Source organism: Phascolarctos cinereus, unplaced genomic scaffold (genome assembly GCF_003287225.1).
Source record: "Phascolarctos cinereus isolate Bilbo 61053 unplaced genomic scaffold, phaCin_HiC Scaffold_1;HRSCAF=81, whole genome shotgun sequence".
In the NCBI taxonomy this organism is placed as follows: Eukaryota; Metazoa; Chordata; class Mammalia; order Diprotodontia; family Phascolarctidae; genus Phascolarctos; species Phascolarctos cinereus.
The window spans coordinates 147,602,980-147,618,765 of record NW_027555514.1 but is presented as its reverse complement, the minus strand read 5'-3'; the positions used below and the strand labels follow the sequence as shown (position 1 = coordinate 147,618,765).

The following is a 15,786-nucleotide window of genomic DNA, read 5'->3' as shown; positions in this document are numbered from 1 at the left end:
TTGGCCAGATTAGTGGTCCAGTCTCATTTATTATCCTCTCAGTTAGTCATTCTACACATAAGATTTCCTTCTGTCTGTTCTTCTGTGATGCCACTGTTTCTCTATGATACTTGTCACATAGTAACCAGTTAGTAAACATTCTCTGAAATATTCTTTATCAGCTTTTTGCCCTAAAAATCTTAAATTTAATTTGTAAAAGTTGATGTCTTACACATTAAAGGTTAAGATGTTTTCTAATACAGAGCAAATATTCAAGTGAAACACACTTGATGCTTCATAATAAGAAATAAAGGCACATAAGAGACTTAGAAATGTAATTCCTTGAAAGAAGAGACTGGTCCATTTTGTATCATTGTATGCTTTTGCACATAACAAGCATTTAATAACTATTTGTTGAACCTGATTACTGTATGAAATGAGTTTGATGAAGGAATGATAATCGTTAAACACTAACTAAAATAATGTCAAGGGCATCAAAAAGCACAGAATATTTAATATGGTATCTGGAGGGGTAGAAAAATGGGGGATAATAGTTGTGTTAAGGTTAGGGAAAATAGAGAACAGAGTTGGCCTATTCTTAGGCAGAAAAAAGGTAGAAAAAAATCTGAAGGAAGGAAATGTGTTGATGAGCCCCTGTGATAAAGAAGAGTAGGCTTCAGCTCCTGGAGGAGGTTGGCAAAGAAACGACTAAAGCAACAATTGGCAAGATGTGTTTGGGGCTCAATCCAAGATACCAACAGTGGAATGGTACACAATTCCCACCCCAATCTACCCCTCCAACTGGGTAACTGCCCCTGGACTTGTTTACTGCTGACCTCCCCCTGCTGTTCCTTTGTCCTGCCCTGCTCCCTACCCTCTGAAAAATCCATCAGTGGCCCTTAAGTCACTACCCAAGGCTTTCTTCTGGATCTGGGATCCATCGTTGGGCAGGGAACATTGCTAATCCTTTCTCCAGTTTCTTGACCCAGTAACTTGCTCCATGATGGTCCAATTACCAATTGGAGCTTCCCCTCTTCTTTCTCCCTCTACCCCATAGTACCTAACAGCAGAATTTTAAAAAGTTGTTATTGTTGTTCATCCATTCAGTCATGTCGGACTCTTTGTGACCCAATCGAACATGGCACTCCAGGCCCATCTATCCGCCACTATCTCTCAAAGTCTATCAAAGTTCGTGTTCATTGGTTCTACGATACTATCCATCCATCTCATCCTCTGCTATTGCCTTTTCCTTTTGCCTTCAATCTTTCCCAATATCAGGGAGAAAAACCACCTGTGATGCTTATAATTTATTTGAAATTGGACAATCATCTTAACCTCTTGGACCTTATTTTCCTCATCTGTAAATGAAGGGGTTGTAATAGATTGTCTTTGAGGTCTCTTCTAGCTCTAAAACTATGATCTAATAGAGGGCATCTAGGTGGCACAGTGGATAGAGCACCGGCCCTGAAGTCAGAAGGACCTAAGTTCAAATCTGGCCTCAGACCAAACACTTGACACTTACTAGCTGTGTGACTGTGGGCAAGTCATTTAACCCCAATTGCCTAAAAAGGGAAAAAAAAACCCTATGATGTAATTTATCAAATCAGCCTATTCCTCTTTAGGAGGGCTCCAGTTATTAGGAAAGATGTCTTTATATTGAACCAAGTCGTTGTACACCCTCATTTTTACAGATGAGGAAATTAAGATTTGAAGAAATTAAATTAACCTAAAGAGTTTAAATTACTTGCTCAAGGTTAGTGGAGAGGGAAAGGAGAAATACAAATAGCACAGCTACAATGAGAACCCATGAAATCTGATGCCAATTTCAGGGCCCTTTCTACTAAAAACATTCTGCTAAGCATAAAACTTAAACTGATACCTCTTCTAGAAGCCAATATCATCTCATCATAAAGAAAATTTACATACATACATGTATGTGTATATATGTATGTATGTATGTATGTATGTGTTTTATTTTTTTAGTCTGCAAAAATCGTCCAACAAAAAGTTTCAAATCTCTTGCAACTCATCAACATAAAATGAATTCTGTCATTGCCTTATTAGCATAATGAGGTTTTATTAAACCTCATTAATTCAGACCAATTTCATGAAAAATCTTGTTTCAATTGAAGAAAAATGTAAATGATAGAAATTGAAGAGCGATAGTTTTATTTCTTTCAAATTAATTCTGTAGCCATAAGTAATCTCTACTATAGATTTTTCAGGGAACTGCTTTAACTGACATCTATCAATTATGTATAGATAATTAGATCTTTCTAACACAAGGGTGTTTGAAAACAGTATATCCTTTTCCAGAACTATCAGAATAATGTGTTACTCAAGTGAGTTTTTCAGGCCATTGAATCTTGTCTCTTTAAGCACTGAAATTTGTTTTAGTTTAATAATTTCTGAGAGAAAGTGGTTCAGTGATCAACCCTCTGTTGAGCATTTACTATGTCCAAAGCTCCATACTCTGAGCAGTAGAGAAGGTTTGGTGAAAACAAGGCCCCTGCCCTCATCTTTATAGAATGTATGATATGTTTTCTTCTTCCATGCTAAAACCTACCCTGCATAGAGTATAATCATTTCTCAATGATTAGGAATTATTGCAAATATTATGTAATTCAATTTTTATGCCCATTGAGGTGCATATATAATCACTGTCTGACACAAAGCTTCAGGTGTACTAAGTTTATATTGTCTTTCTATCCTGTCTTCTCTTGTCTACTTTTTTTTTTCTTTCAGCCAAAGACAAGGTTTATTAGAACATCCATCATATTGGGCAGACTCTTAAGGAGTCTGAACATTAGTAAGCTGTTGGCTAGATTATAAGAATCTAATCAATGGCTAGATTTTAGGAATCTGAGCAGTGGCTAGATTATAAGAATCTAAGCATCTTAATGGAGACAAGATGGATCTCATATACAGAAAGACTATGGGAGGGATCTAGGAGTGGCCAAGTAGTCTATGAAGTAATAGAAATCCAGGGGTGGCCAAGGGAGAATGGAGCCTAGATAGGATTAAGGGTGAGAAGTGGCCTGAGGACATAGGGAGGTCTAGGCTAGGTTAAGGGTAAAAGAGAATTGGGAGATTTGGCGTAGTCACAAAGAAAGTCCAGTTGATGGGATTGTAGCCTCAGGCTACAGCCAGAGATTTGGCCATGTGGGAAAATCCAGGGTTTTTCCTTTTGGGGTCTAGATCTCATCCTCATCATTCCCCCCTCAAATAAATGGGACCCAAATTCTTTTGGGGTAAGGGGTGAACGTCTTGGAAACTGCTTCCTGCTAGCAAGGGGCTTAGAGCTGTCCCTGCCTCAAGGGGATCCCAAAGAGGAAATTGACTGGCACTGAGCACAGGCTGCATCCAGGGAACGATGGGAGACATTGGCTGGTAGCCCCTACTGTTTGCTATCAACTTCAGGTGAATGGCCTGTAGTCTGGAAGACACAAATCTGACAGAAAAAACTGCAGGGCCCAGATATAAAGCAGGGACTAGATTTAGAGCCCAAATGAGAGGATAAAACATCCTTAGCTCTTTTTGGATTCAGATAATTCAGTTTTCCAACCATGCAGTATAAAATCCACCACACAGCCAGACTTAGGAATAGCCAGGTGGGTAACATTCCCTTTCAAAGGAACATAATTGGGAAACTGAGCCAGGAGGATCCCATCTTAGACTGAGGGTAAAATTGTCCACTCAGCTTTTCCCAATGTTGACTTCCTACCAGTATCACCTTCTCTGAGTGGCTTGTGGCATTTCTCTCAGATGGTGGATTATTGATTATTGATAGATTATGACCCATCAGACATCTCAAAATAAAAACCTATGAGCTTTTACCTCAAACAGCAAGTTTTACTGATCACAGCTTAGGAAAAACTGTTCCAAGATTTATATCTCAAATTTAAATTTGTCCTGGTGTAAAAAGCAAATCATTAGAGATTTCTGTACGCTTGCAAATTCTCAGCAAGCCATACATAACCCAAACAAGCCTTCTGGCCAGTTTGCACATTAAAACAATAACCAATAATAGCTAAATTATTCTAGCAGTAACCAAATTAGGAAAAGTTGCTTGACATAACTGATACAAAAAGTTCACCAATTTGAAACTTGAAACAAACCCTTTACCAATCAGGTGACTTCAGTTTTGTTAAATGTATTTTCAAATTACTTTACACAGAGAATCAACATCTCATCATTAACAGTTAAAACTATAAATTTAAAAGAGCATGATTACCCAAGTTGGGAGGCTAGCTTCATTATCTTGAGCAGGATGTGCTGAACCTGGCTGATGCTTCCAGGCAAAGGTTGTGCTAGGGCCCAAGGCCATTGCCAGGAGGGCCCACACTGTCAAAGGTGAAGGGTAAAGGGTGAAACTCTCTTCTCCTATGATTCAAGGGAAGGGAGTGACCAGGTTGTATAGGTGTTTCAAAACTCCTTAATGATCAATCACAAAACCTCCAGAATATGCCAAGATATTTTTACTGTTTTAACTTTCCCTGTAACCTTCATGAAGGAGAATTCAGAGGTGCAGAGAGAAGGGAGTAAGTAAGCCTCAGGGAACCAAAAAACAACTGCAGTTTTTCCCAATTCCCTAGCGCTGAGGGAATTAAAAGAATTGAGCATACACTTCCAGGTAGGATGTCCATCCATGTCCTCTATTCTGTGGAAGGTATACCCAGGTCCATGGCCTTGAACTGACCTGATGTGGTTTAGGGGTTTAGGGGTGCTGGACCCCAAAATCACAATGTGCAGGTCCTGTCTGAAAGAATTCGACCCACACCTTCTTTCATCCAAAATCAGGGTTTATTGAAGATTCGCCATGTTAGCTAGACTCTTAAGGAATCTGGGCATCTGTGGGCTATTGGCTAGATTGTGAAAATCTACACAGTGGCCAGATTATAAGAATCCCAGCCTGTCTTCTCTCTTCTTGTCAGCATTTCCTTTTTTGATGCTGTCAGTATGTGGATTGCCATCAGTCTCATCCTACTTTGTTGATTCCTCTCTCCTGTCAGTTGAAGCTTAGAACAAATGAATTTTGCCATGGGAAACCAAATAACTAAGCTTGTTTAAGTTGATTCAGTGCAAGTCAACCAACACTTATTTATCACTAATCAACGTGCTAAATGTGAGGGAATGGAAGATGAAAAGCAGTAATCTCTTCTTATCTATTAGGTCACTCTCTGTTCCCTACAAATATGTTCAGATCTTCCCTTTTCTAAAGAAAACAAAATAACAACAACAAAAAAAACCACTTTCTTGATCCTGCCATACTCACGTTACCCTATAAGTTTTCCCATTTATGGCTAAACTCCTAGAAAGTGTAGTCTATATTCTTTGTCCCTATTTACTCACAAGTGATTCACTTTTTAACTTCTTGTGATGTCTTCTTGTTCCTGAAGTCATATGTATTGTTTTCAGTCACCTGCATATATGTTAAAAGGATGTAATTATATATAAATATTTGATATAAATTTGTTAGAGCAAGCCTCCTTAACATTCTGTACAACAAAATATATATGTATTTATATATTTCTGTTTGATGTGTATGTTAGAGAATTAAGATTAATATTTTATGTAATAATAGTATTAATATTTAATATTAATATTTTATAATAAAATTCTTACAACTCCATTATAAAACTGAAAAGCAAAAGAGAATTTGCATATCATTAATTCCTGTCATTCATTTTTTTCTTTTAGTGAGGCAAGCCTTTCAACAAAATAGATTTGAATTAGTGAGATCTTATTATGCTAATAAGGCATAATTGATCTTTTATAGCTGTTCTGAATGGCTGAATCCAATGACCTTTTCTTAATCCTTAAATTCTGTGACTTTTTGCAGAATTCAAGACCATTGAGTGCAAATGAATTTTTGGGAGTTATTGCAAGCCAGCATTCCCCTAGGCAAGGGAGAACTCTGTGCAGCCCAGCAAGGCCCCACTCCGGTGACTCCACCCCCAGCACAAGCCACCAGCAAGGCCTTGACACCATTGCTGACCGGTAGTGAATCCCCATCCTGGGAATAGCTAAAAGTGAAACCCTACCAGTTTACCAGTAGGGAGACCCTGTTTCCATAGCAACCCAACAGCAGGGCCTTACCTCTGGGGCCTATCAACAACAAAATTACTTCTCCAGGGCCTGCTAGCAGAGAGGCCCTCCAGGGCTAGCCACCAGAAAGACCCTATTACCATAGCAATCCAGCAACAAGAGTCCACCCCTAGAGCAGGCCAGCAGCTCAACCTCACACTCAGGGGAAGGCAAAGCGGAAGCCCCACTCCCCAGTACAAGCCAGAAATGAAGCCTACCCACCAGAGAAAGCAAGCAGCTAAGCCCTGCAGCCCAGGAAAGCCAGCAGTAAGACCAAAAGCACCAGCAAAAGAAACCAGGGCAGTGCAAGACCAGAACCCAAATCTCACATAAAAACACCTAGTCACAAAAAAGGGGAGAAAAAAAGAGTGAAAAACGAAAACAAACAAACAAACAAAAAAAAAAAGCTTGACTATAGAAACTTACTATGGTAATAGGGAAGATCAAGGCATAAACTTAGAAGAGGTTGATAGTGTCAAAGTGGTTATATGTGAAGCCTCCAAGAAAAATGTAATTTGGTCTTGAGCCCAAAAAGAATTCCGGGAAGAGCTTTAAAAGGCTTTTAAAAAGCAAATTAGAGAAGTAGAAGAAAAATTGGGAAATGAAAGTAATGCAAGAGAATCATGAAAAAAGAGTCAATGGCATGGGAAAAGATATACAAAAAAATTTACTAGGGAAACTAACTCCCAAAAAAATAGAATTGGCTAAATGGAAAAGGAAGTACAAAAGTTCACTGAAGAAAATAATTCCTTAAAAATGAAAATGGAAATGGAAAATAATGACTCTATGAGACATCAAGATAGGATAAAACAAAATCAAAAGAGTAAAAAAAAAAAAAGAAAATGTGAAATTTCTCATTGGAAAAACAAATGACCTAGAAAACAGGAGAGATAATATAAGAATTATTGGACTATTTAAAAGCCATGATTAAAAAAAAGAAGCTTAGACAGCATCTTTCAAGAAATTATCAAAGAAAACTGTCCTTATATATTACAACCAGATGGCAAAATAGAAATTGAAAGAATACATCAATCGCCACCTGAAAGAGATCCCAAAATGAAAATTCCCAGAAACATCATAGCCAAATTCCACAGTTCACAGATCAAGGAGAAAGAATTGCAAGCAGCCAAAAAGAACACTAGAGAGAATAAGAATCAATGGAGCTTTCCTTAAAATAAGTAATATTTATCTAAAACCATCAGCAAGTATTTTCTGTAATGGGAATAAACTAGAAGCCTTCCCAGTACAATCAGGAGTGAAGCAAAGATGTCCATTATCACTTCTATTATTCAATGTTGTGTTAGAAACTATAGCAGTAAGAGAAGAAAAAGAAAATAAAACAGGCAATGAGAAGGCAAAACTATCATTCTTTACAGATGATATAATGCTATACTTAGAAAATCCTAGGGAATCAATAAAAAACAACTTGAAATTATTAACAACTTTAGCAAAGTTGTAGAATACAAAATAAACACTCATAAATTGTTGGCATTTCTATATATTACCAACAAAGTCCAGAAGCAGGAGACAGAAAGCAAATTACATTTAAAATTACTATAGACAATGCAAAATACTTGGTAGTCTACCTGCCAAGACAAACCCAGGAACTAAATGAACACAACTATTAAACACTGAGGTATGGGGGTGGGGTTCAAAGAGGAATAGCACCTCTTATATGAGGACTTGATGAGCCCTTTTCATGGCTGCTCATTCAATTTTGGTGTCTACCTGGCACTCAAATTTCACCCGTGGCTTCAAGAAGCTGAAGCATTACAGCTGTCACACCCTTCTGAACCTTCTCAGCAGACAGGCTAAACCAGGTTGAGGGGAACTGATGGGTTTTCTACTGGTCAGCGAGTTAGGAGGATGTCTACCCCAAGCATGTGAAGACTTCCCCCAGAGGAATAAGCAGATGACAACAATTTGTTCCCATCACTGACCATCCCATTAAAGATACTGGACAAGTAGCAGACAGTGAATTAAGCTGGGATCAGAGACTGGGCCAGTCATAAACCACAGTCTGGAGTGATAGTCACCTAAGTAAAGTCAGCTTCAAGAAGTGTCTCATGACAGAAATGCCACTAACAAGGCACTGACTCTTACAGTCCAGCAATGTTCTACACCTAAAAGGAACTTCATGAGAACTCTACAAAGGGAGAAAAGAATTGTTAGAAACCAGTTGTGAATTACCCCTTTGTCCAAGCATTCTCTACTATTACTCAATATCTTTGTACCATTTGTACCCACTCTCACAATGGACCCTAAAATCCAGACTTCTTTTTTGGAGGAAGGGGCTGTGTTGTAACTACTGTTCTTGCTATACCATCTTAGAAAATACCTTTGCTAAAAAGCTCATTAAATCAGCTAAATAGTTAATGGAAAATCCACTATAGTAGGTTTTAAGCTACTAGAAACATAGCCACTTCTCATGTACTGCAATAATTCTCAGAGGGCAGTGATAGTCAACCCTCTGGCGACATAAAATGCCAATATGTGTGAATTGGGGATGTGGTGCATGAAAGAATCCTAGGAAGGAGCAGTCATATTGGCTGGAGAAAAATAAGGAGAGAGTATTGTCCTGGAAACCAAAGAAGGCAGTTAGGTGGCAAAGCTTAGAATCAGGAAGACCCAAGTTTAAATTTTGCGTTAAATACTTGGAAGCTGTGTGATATGGGGAAAGTCACAAATCTTTCAGGCTCTGTTTTCTCACTTTTAAAGGGAGAAGACTGAATACACTGGCTTCTAAAGTCTCTTATACTTCTTAGAATATAATATTCATCTTTTGAAGGAGAGAAGGTAGTCAATTTTAGCAAAAAAACAAAAACAAAAATAAAAAACTGCAGCTCAGTAAGGCAAGGTTTATGCTGAGAAAATGTCATCAGATTTGGCAGTTAAGAGGTCATCACAGGACTTTCAGTGCCAAGATGGCAGAGTAAGGAAGGAATCCTCTGAAGCCCTCCCAAGATCCCCTCTAAACAACTAGAAAAATGTCTTAGGATTGGTCTAGGAAAGGTTTGTCTCACTAGGGTGGGAGGGGAGCAAGGGCTGAGAGCAGCAGTAGTAGCCAGCCTCACAGCAGGGGGCCTGCAGCAAGGTGCCAAGCCTTGGGCAATTCACCCATGAGCAAGCAGCTAAGCCCTGTAGCCCAGTGAAAGGCAGCAGCAAAGCCCTAAGCCCCAGCTTAACTCACTCTTGTCTTTAACAACCCAATGAAGTTGTTTATGTAAGTATTATTGTTCCCATCTTACAGATAAAGTGTCATTTAAGTAGCTCACTTGCCAGTGATCATAAAGTTAACAAGAGCTAGGATTTGAACCCTGGTGTCCTGCCTTCAAGCCCACTATTTCTTCTCCCATAATATATTTTTTAGAAAGGAAAGAAAGAAACAGCAATTGAGATTCCTCTCAAGGAACTTACACTGAAATGTAAGAGATGAATAAATAATTATACCAGAAGGTATTGTTAGGGAGGATAATTTTTTAAGGTTCAAAGCACTGTATGGGTGATTTCATGTTTTGTGTAATTTTAGACACATTGAAGAAACTACTGAAATATGTTAATGGTACAAAAATAGCTGTCATTTATATAGGGCTTTAAGTCTTGTGAAACGCTTTGTAAAAGTGATCTCTTCTGATCCTCACCTCAGCCCAATGAGGTAGGTATTTTTGTTATCTCTATTCTATAGATAAGGAAAGGTGGACCTAGCAAGATTAAGTAATTTCCCAGGGTCACCTAGCTAGTAAGCGTATGAGGCAGGATTTGAATCTAGGAATTCCAAATGTCAGTCCAGAATTCTGTTCACTATGTTGGCTAGCTGCATACATATTTATGTAGTGTATTATCATACACATCTTGAGTACTGACCTTCCCTTAACTTATGAAATTTAAGTTACTCCAAGAATTAAGTGCTTGCTTGAATGTAAAGAAACCCAAAAGTTCCTTCTCTGTTTAGATATCTTATAAACTTAAAGGCTGTGACTCATCAAAATGCTTCCACAAGCTTGTAAGTAGTGATACTAACAATAAGATCCTTGTGTGTGCGTTTATGTGATTCTAAGACAAAATGAGATACTTGTAAGTCATTGCACAGTTCTAATGAAGGTTTAACTTTGCCTTAACACAGCAGGCATAGTCAGCAAAAATACAGTGACACTTAGCTCTTGTAATGCTTCTAAAGATGTCTTTAGCAGCTAGGTGGCACAGTGGACAGAACACTGGGCTTGGAGTCAGGAGGACCTCAGTTCAAATCCAGCTTCAGATGCTTATTAGCTATGTGACCCTGGCCAAGTCACTTAACTGTGTTTGCCTCACTTTCCTCCTATGCAAAATGACCTGGAGAAGGAAATGGCAAACTGCTCTAGGATCTCAGCAGGGTAGGTGCTGATGACTCGAATGGTCTTCAAGTTGAAGAATCCCCAACAGGACATGAGTGGAACTTGTTATGGCCTTGGGTGACAAGGAAGTTGACAGTGAGGTCCAGTCAAGTCCTGGGGACAGTTTTGCTACCTTTTAAGAGAAAATCAGTTCCTTTTTTGAAGAAAAGAGGGAGGAAGTTCATGATATCCCATTTTCCAGAGATCTCTCTAACCTTCTAAAACCTTCAAAATTACCTTTTAACAATTCAAAATCCCCATTTAAAAAGCACTCCGTGTATGTTCTCCCTTTAGTGTTATGAGACTAAGGCTACTTTCCACGATGAAGAGAATGCTTGAAACCTGGCCCTAGTTAAATGCAAGAAAGCATTTATTGATTATCCCTTTTAATATCTAGGGGGATAAAAGAGTAATCTTTGATTTCTTCAACACAGAAACCTCTTGGAATAGAAAATTGTGTCCACTGAACTAGCTCACAATGTGACAATGACTTTAATTGATAAGTCCTAGGAGCTTTTCCAAGTCATATAGAGGTATAGTGACTTGTCAGGGGTCACATAGCAAGCAAATGTCAGACGTTGAATATGAGTCAAGGTCTTCTTGACTCCATGCCCAGTATTGCATCCACTATGCCAAGATTCTTCTACTTGCTGTCTATCTCCATATCAAAATTGTTCTTTCAAAATCATCTTTTGAAATGTGCTCAGGGCATATCACCCCATTAGTGCGATGAGATCAAGACCGCCAACCTAGACAGAGCCACCCAGGGTTCTTTCTTTAAATTGGTATGGAACCCATCTTACACATAAATAATGGATATCAAATACAGTGAAACTTCTTCCAGTGTATGTAGCCAAACATTTAAGTTTATTATTATTATCAACAAAATTATTTTTCCCGTCTTTAAGCAAAGTCTTGCTTTGTTCTCATTCTCATGAACTTATGCAAAGGATTTATAGTGTTTTTCATTATCAGATTTTCTTGACACTGCTCAGTTTTTCTGTCACTTTAATTGGGAAAAATACAAGGGAGCCTTTGATGGCCAAAAGAATGCCTCCCTATGCTTAGCAACTAGTGCCTGTGACAGCCTATTATATAAGAAGGCTGATGTTTCAAAGGCAGTGAACTCAAGTCTTGATCAGATTATTCTTGAAACTGGCATTGGTTCTTTCCATTTAAAATACAGTAGGTTAATTAAAAATACTAAAAAAAAAATCCCTTAATTTATGATAAATAAATCATACGTTAATACCTAAGAATTTTAAAGATATTTTTGGGGCACATGAAAATGTTGTTTTTCGAATAGAAGATTTTGAAAAAAAAACTTTATTTACTCAGATGCAGTGTGGACATCCCACTGACACTACATATATCAGAAGGTGAATTCATTATCTTCCCCCACTAAAACCATCGTTGCCACTCTCTAATAGCTAATTCTATTGATTATAATGCCATCCTCCCAGATCTCCAAGTTCCTTAGCTTAAAATTATCTTTGATGCCATGTTTTTCAACCTTCACTGTTGTCTTTTCTCCTTTGCCTTTGTCAGATTCTATTTTGTATCTTATTTAAATATGTACATTTCTTATTCCCCACCAATTATAATTTAAGCTCATTAAAGGCAAAAGCAGCAATGTTTTTAATTTTTTTTTTGTATCCCTAGCACATAGCACGGTGCCTTATATATAACAGGCGGTGTTCATTGGACTAGTATTGAATGAAATTGAACAAGGAAGAAAGAATTGTTTATTCCCTTCAAAAGTCCAATAGTGAACACAGGGTGCTGAGTTTATTCCTTTGCTTTCTTTTACATAACCATTTACTGGTCCTCTTTACTACAGTTATCTCATAAGTGTTGCTTTGTATTTTCTAGTCTTTTCCTTTGTTTGATTCTTGTGAATTCTTCTGGGTCATATGAATGACATTATCCATTTTGGATTCCCGATAAGAAGAACAAATAAGAAGTTTACAAAAGCTTTTCTTCAAAGTATGCAGGATAAGAAATATTTAAAGAAGTTATTTTTAAGTTATTTAATCTACTAGGGATTTTCTCAGCAGAGAAGAAAGAAAATTTTTTAAAAAGAGAAACTAAAAATTAGTGTCATTCTAGACTTTAATTAGTAATGTTTAAATGGCAGTGATAATTTTGAAAACTTTAAAAAAGAGTTCAGCAGTGGATACTCTATAGGGCAATACTTTTTTTTTTCTTCCTCATGATTCCAATGATTAAAGCTTAACCTTTCAAAGGTAAAAAGCCTCAGAAAAGTAGAAACCCAGCAGGCCTTTCACATTCCCTAAAGAACATTAAGCAACTTTGTTGCCCATTTAACCATGTACAGATGGGTAGGAATGCAAAAAATAAACATTATTCAGTGCTTCATAATACCCCAGTAAATGCAAGGCTTGATCTTTTCCTAATACCTATTATCGATAATTATTACTATTATTGATAACATCAGCAAATTATACTGCCCATTTCCTTAGTACTTGAGCAAGCTACTTTACAGTCTGTGTTTATACACTTTGATTTATGATGACAGGTAAAGAGAATTGGAGTCTTTTATTTGGCAAAATAGGAAATGCATCATTGTGAATAATCCCTACATTTCTTAGCTGCTGAAATGTTAAGAAACTTAAAAGTTATTATAATCTCTATAAAAATTAAGAAATTTTGACAGATTGCTAGGGATGTGAGTTGATGAATGTGATAACCTATCAATCAACAAGAATTTATTTGCATGGTAGAAAATCCCTGCATTATTAGAGTAAAAAAGATATGGGTTCAAAGTCTGGCTCTGCTGTTTACTACCTGTCTGAACTTGGACAAGTTACCTAACCTTTCCGGTCCATAATTTTGAAATATGCTCTCAAGGTATTATCACTTAACAAAGATTTTCTGGAATGATGTGGAAAAGAACTTTCTAAAGCATAAGGCAATATATACACAGATAAGTGTATGTATTTGTGTGTGTGTGTGTGTGTGTGTGTGTGTGTGTGTGTGTGTGTGTACGTGTGAGACTCCATGCCTGCAGTTTCTTGGGGTCTGACTTTCAGAAAGGACCCTAAACATATTTCACAAACTGTAATTTTTCTTTTAAACTTGTCAAATAATTACATTAAAAATTACAGAAAGCCTTGTAGGGTATTTTTAATTTGGAGCAATAATATTCAGTGAATATTAATAAAATAAGTGCCCATCAGAACAGTGAACTGAATATCGGTAGTCTTTACTCCTAATTTTAAAAATTGTTTTTAAGTAGTTAAAAAAAAAAAGATTTTCTCTCACTGGAAAATTATCTGAAATAAATGTCATTACTATGAAACGATATTAATCTATTTGTTCTTCATCTTGTTTCTGTGACTCATATATATGTCTAATCCATGTCCCTGGTAATTTTACTACTATATAAAATATAGAAATTCTATAATACATAAATCACATTATGGATCTGTTTTATTGCTTCATGAATTATCATAGATGTATACATGTGTATAATAAAACTATCCTCCATGTGCGGCATTGGGGTGTTGTTGAGTGGCTTAAAGGAAAATGGAATAGATATATTTAGCATCTTCTTCCCTCAACCTTCTCCACAGGAGACTTTAATTCCTGCCAGGAGGGAAAATAGGAAATTGAGACCAGAAACTTGGCCACCCTGTCCTCCTCAGAGAGAGGTGTTATAGGGCTAGAATTATATCTGAACTTTTAAATATTGTCAACATAGACGATGTGGTTTTCAGGTTCAAACTAAACTTTCCATTGCTGTTTCTTAATGGATTATGGAGAGGCCCAAGTTTTTTTATCCAGTGCTTTACTCTCTTCCCAACAAATACTAGTTCCATGATGAGTGTACAGATGGAAGCATCAAAGAAAACCCTTTATCCAAGTCAACTGAGAAACAGAAATCAGAGAGGGTATACATATACCAGACAATACAGAGAGAAGGAGCTCCCCAACTGGGAATAAAGTTATTCAGCTCTACCAAGAGAGTCTCAGATCTCTTCCTAATGGGGAATCCCCCGAAGTCTGTAGTGTAACATTCTGGGAATTGAAATATAACAGAGACTGCTAGCTCTTCTCATATTGGCTTCTTCCTGGTGTTTTCTTCCTTCAGCATCCTGAAATGGTATTGGTATCATCCATCTCCTTTCTAAATTTATGAACCGAAGTACCCAAAGTGACTGCAGAAATTGATGAGCAAAGCACATAGAGAAACTGAAGAGACTGGATCTCTCCTCTTTCTCACTCTCTCCTACTATGCCCCACCCCTCACATAGGTGGAGGACAGTGATCTTCATCAATGAATAGAAAGGCCCATACTGATGGGCTTTGGGATTCAGGATACATATAGAATGGATTGACAATATCAGTATCCAAAAATTCTTAGCAGACTACAACATTGGGCATGACCTAATAAGATGAAATTCAGTGTGGATACATTTTTAAAAATACTTTTGGGTTCAAAAACAATCAGCTTCAGAAGTCCAAGATGGAAGAGGTATGTTTAAATAGCAGTTTTTCTACAAAATATATCTGGGGCCATTAATAGATTGCAAACTCAACGAGTCCACAGTGTGGCATAGCAATAAAATATCTTAATGTGATCTCAGACTGCATTTAGAAAGACATAGTTTCTAGGAATAAGGAAGTGACAATCCTACTATACTGGATCCTGTTCAGACCACATCTAAAATATTATGAGTGACAAGAGGCAAGTAGATGGTACAGTAGAGAGAGCCCTGCGCATGGAGTCAGGAAGAACTGTGCTCAAATATGAGCTCATACACTTAATGTAACCCTGAGCAAATCACAACCTCTGTTTTCCTTAGTTTCCTCATCTGTAAAATTAAGCACCTACCCTCCAGGGTTGTTGAGAGGACAGAATTAGATAAAATTATAAAGCACTTAGCACAGTGCCTGGCACATTATAGCCACTTAATAAATCTTTGTTAAATTTAAAACTCAATAAGCTGGAAGAAGGACTGGTTGAAGAAACTTCAGATGCTTAGGAGGAGAACAGTATGATCTGGGAGGGCATGGAACTTATCTTCAATTACTTGCAGAGTTGTCCTATGGAAGGGGAATGAGACTTTGTTTGGTTTCAGAGAACAAAACCAGGATGGAAAAAATGGATGGAAATTGGAAAGAGTATGATATAGGTTTGTTTGTCAGGATATCCAGAAATATTTTTAGCCTGAAGAAAATCTAGAGGCAACATGATAATGATCTTAAGTATTTGAATGGATGTCATGTGGAAGAGGGAGTCGACTTGCTTTACTTCTCCCAGAGGACAGAACTGGGAATGGTAGGTGGAAATTGCAAAGAAACAGTTCAAGTAACAATTCTT

The 15,786-nt window shown here is 37.4% G+C and overlaps 1 protein-coding gene across 5 annotated transcripts in view; it reads left to right on the top strand.

Moving 5' to 3' along the window:
• MAGI2 (membrane associated guanylate kinase, WW and PDZ domain containing 2) overlaps nt 1-15,786 on the top strand; it is a 701,300-nt gene that overhangs the window by 16,445 nt on the left and 669,069 nt on the right. The gene's annotated exons all lie outside the window — the stretch shown is intronic.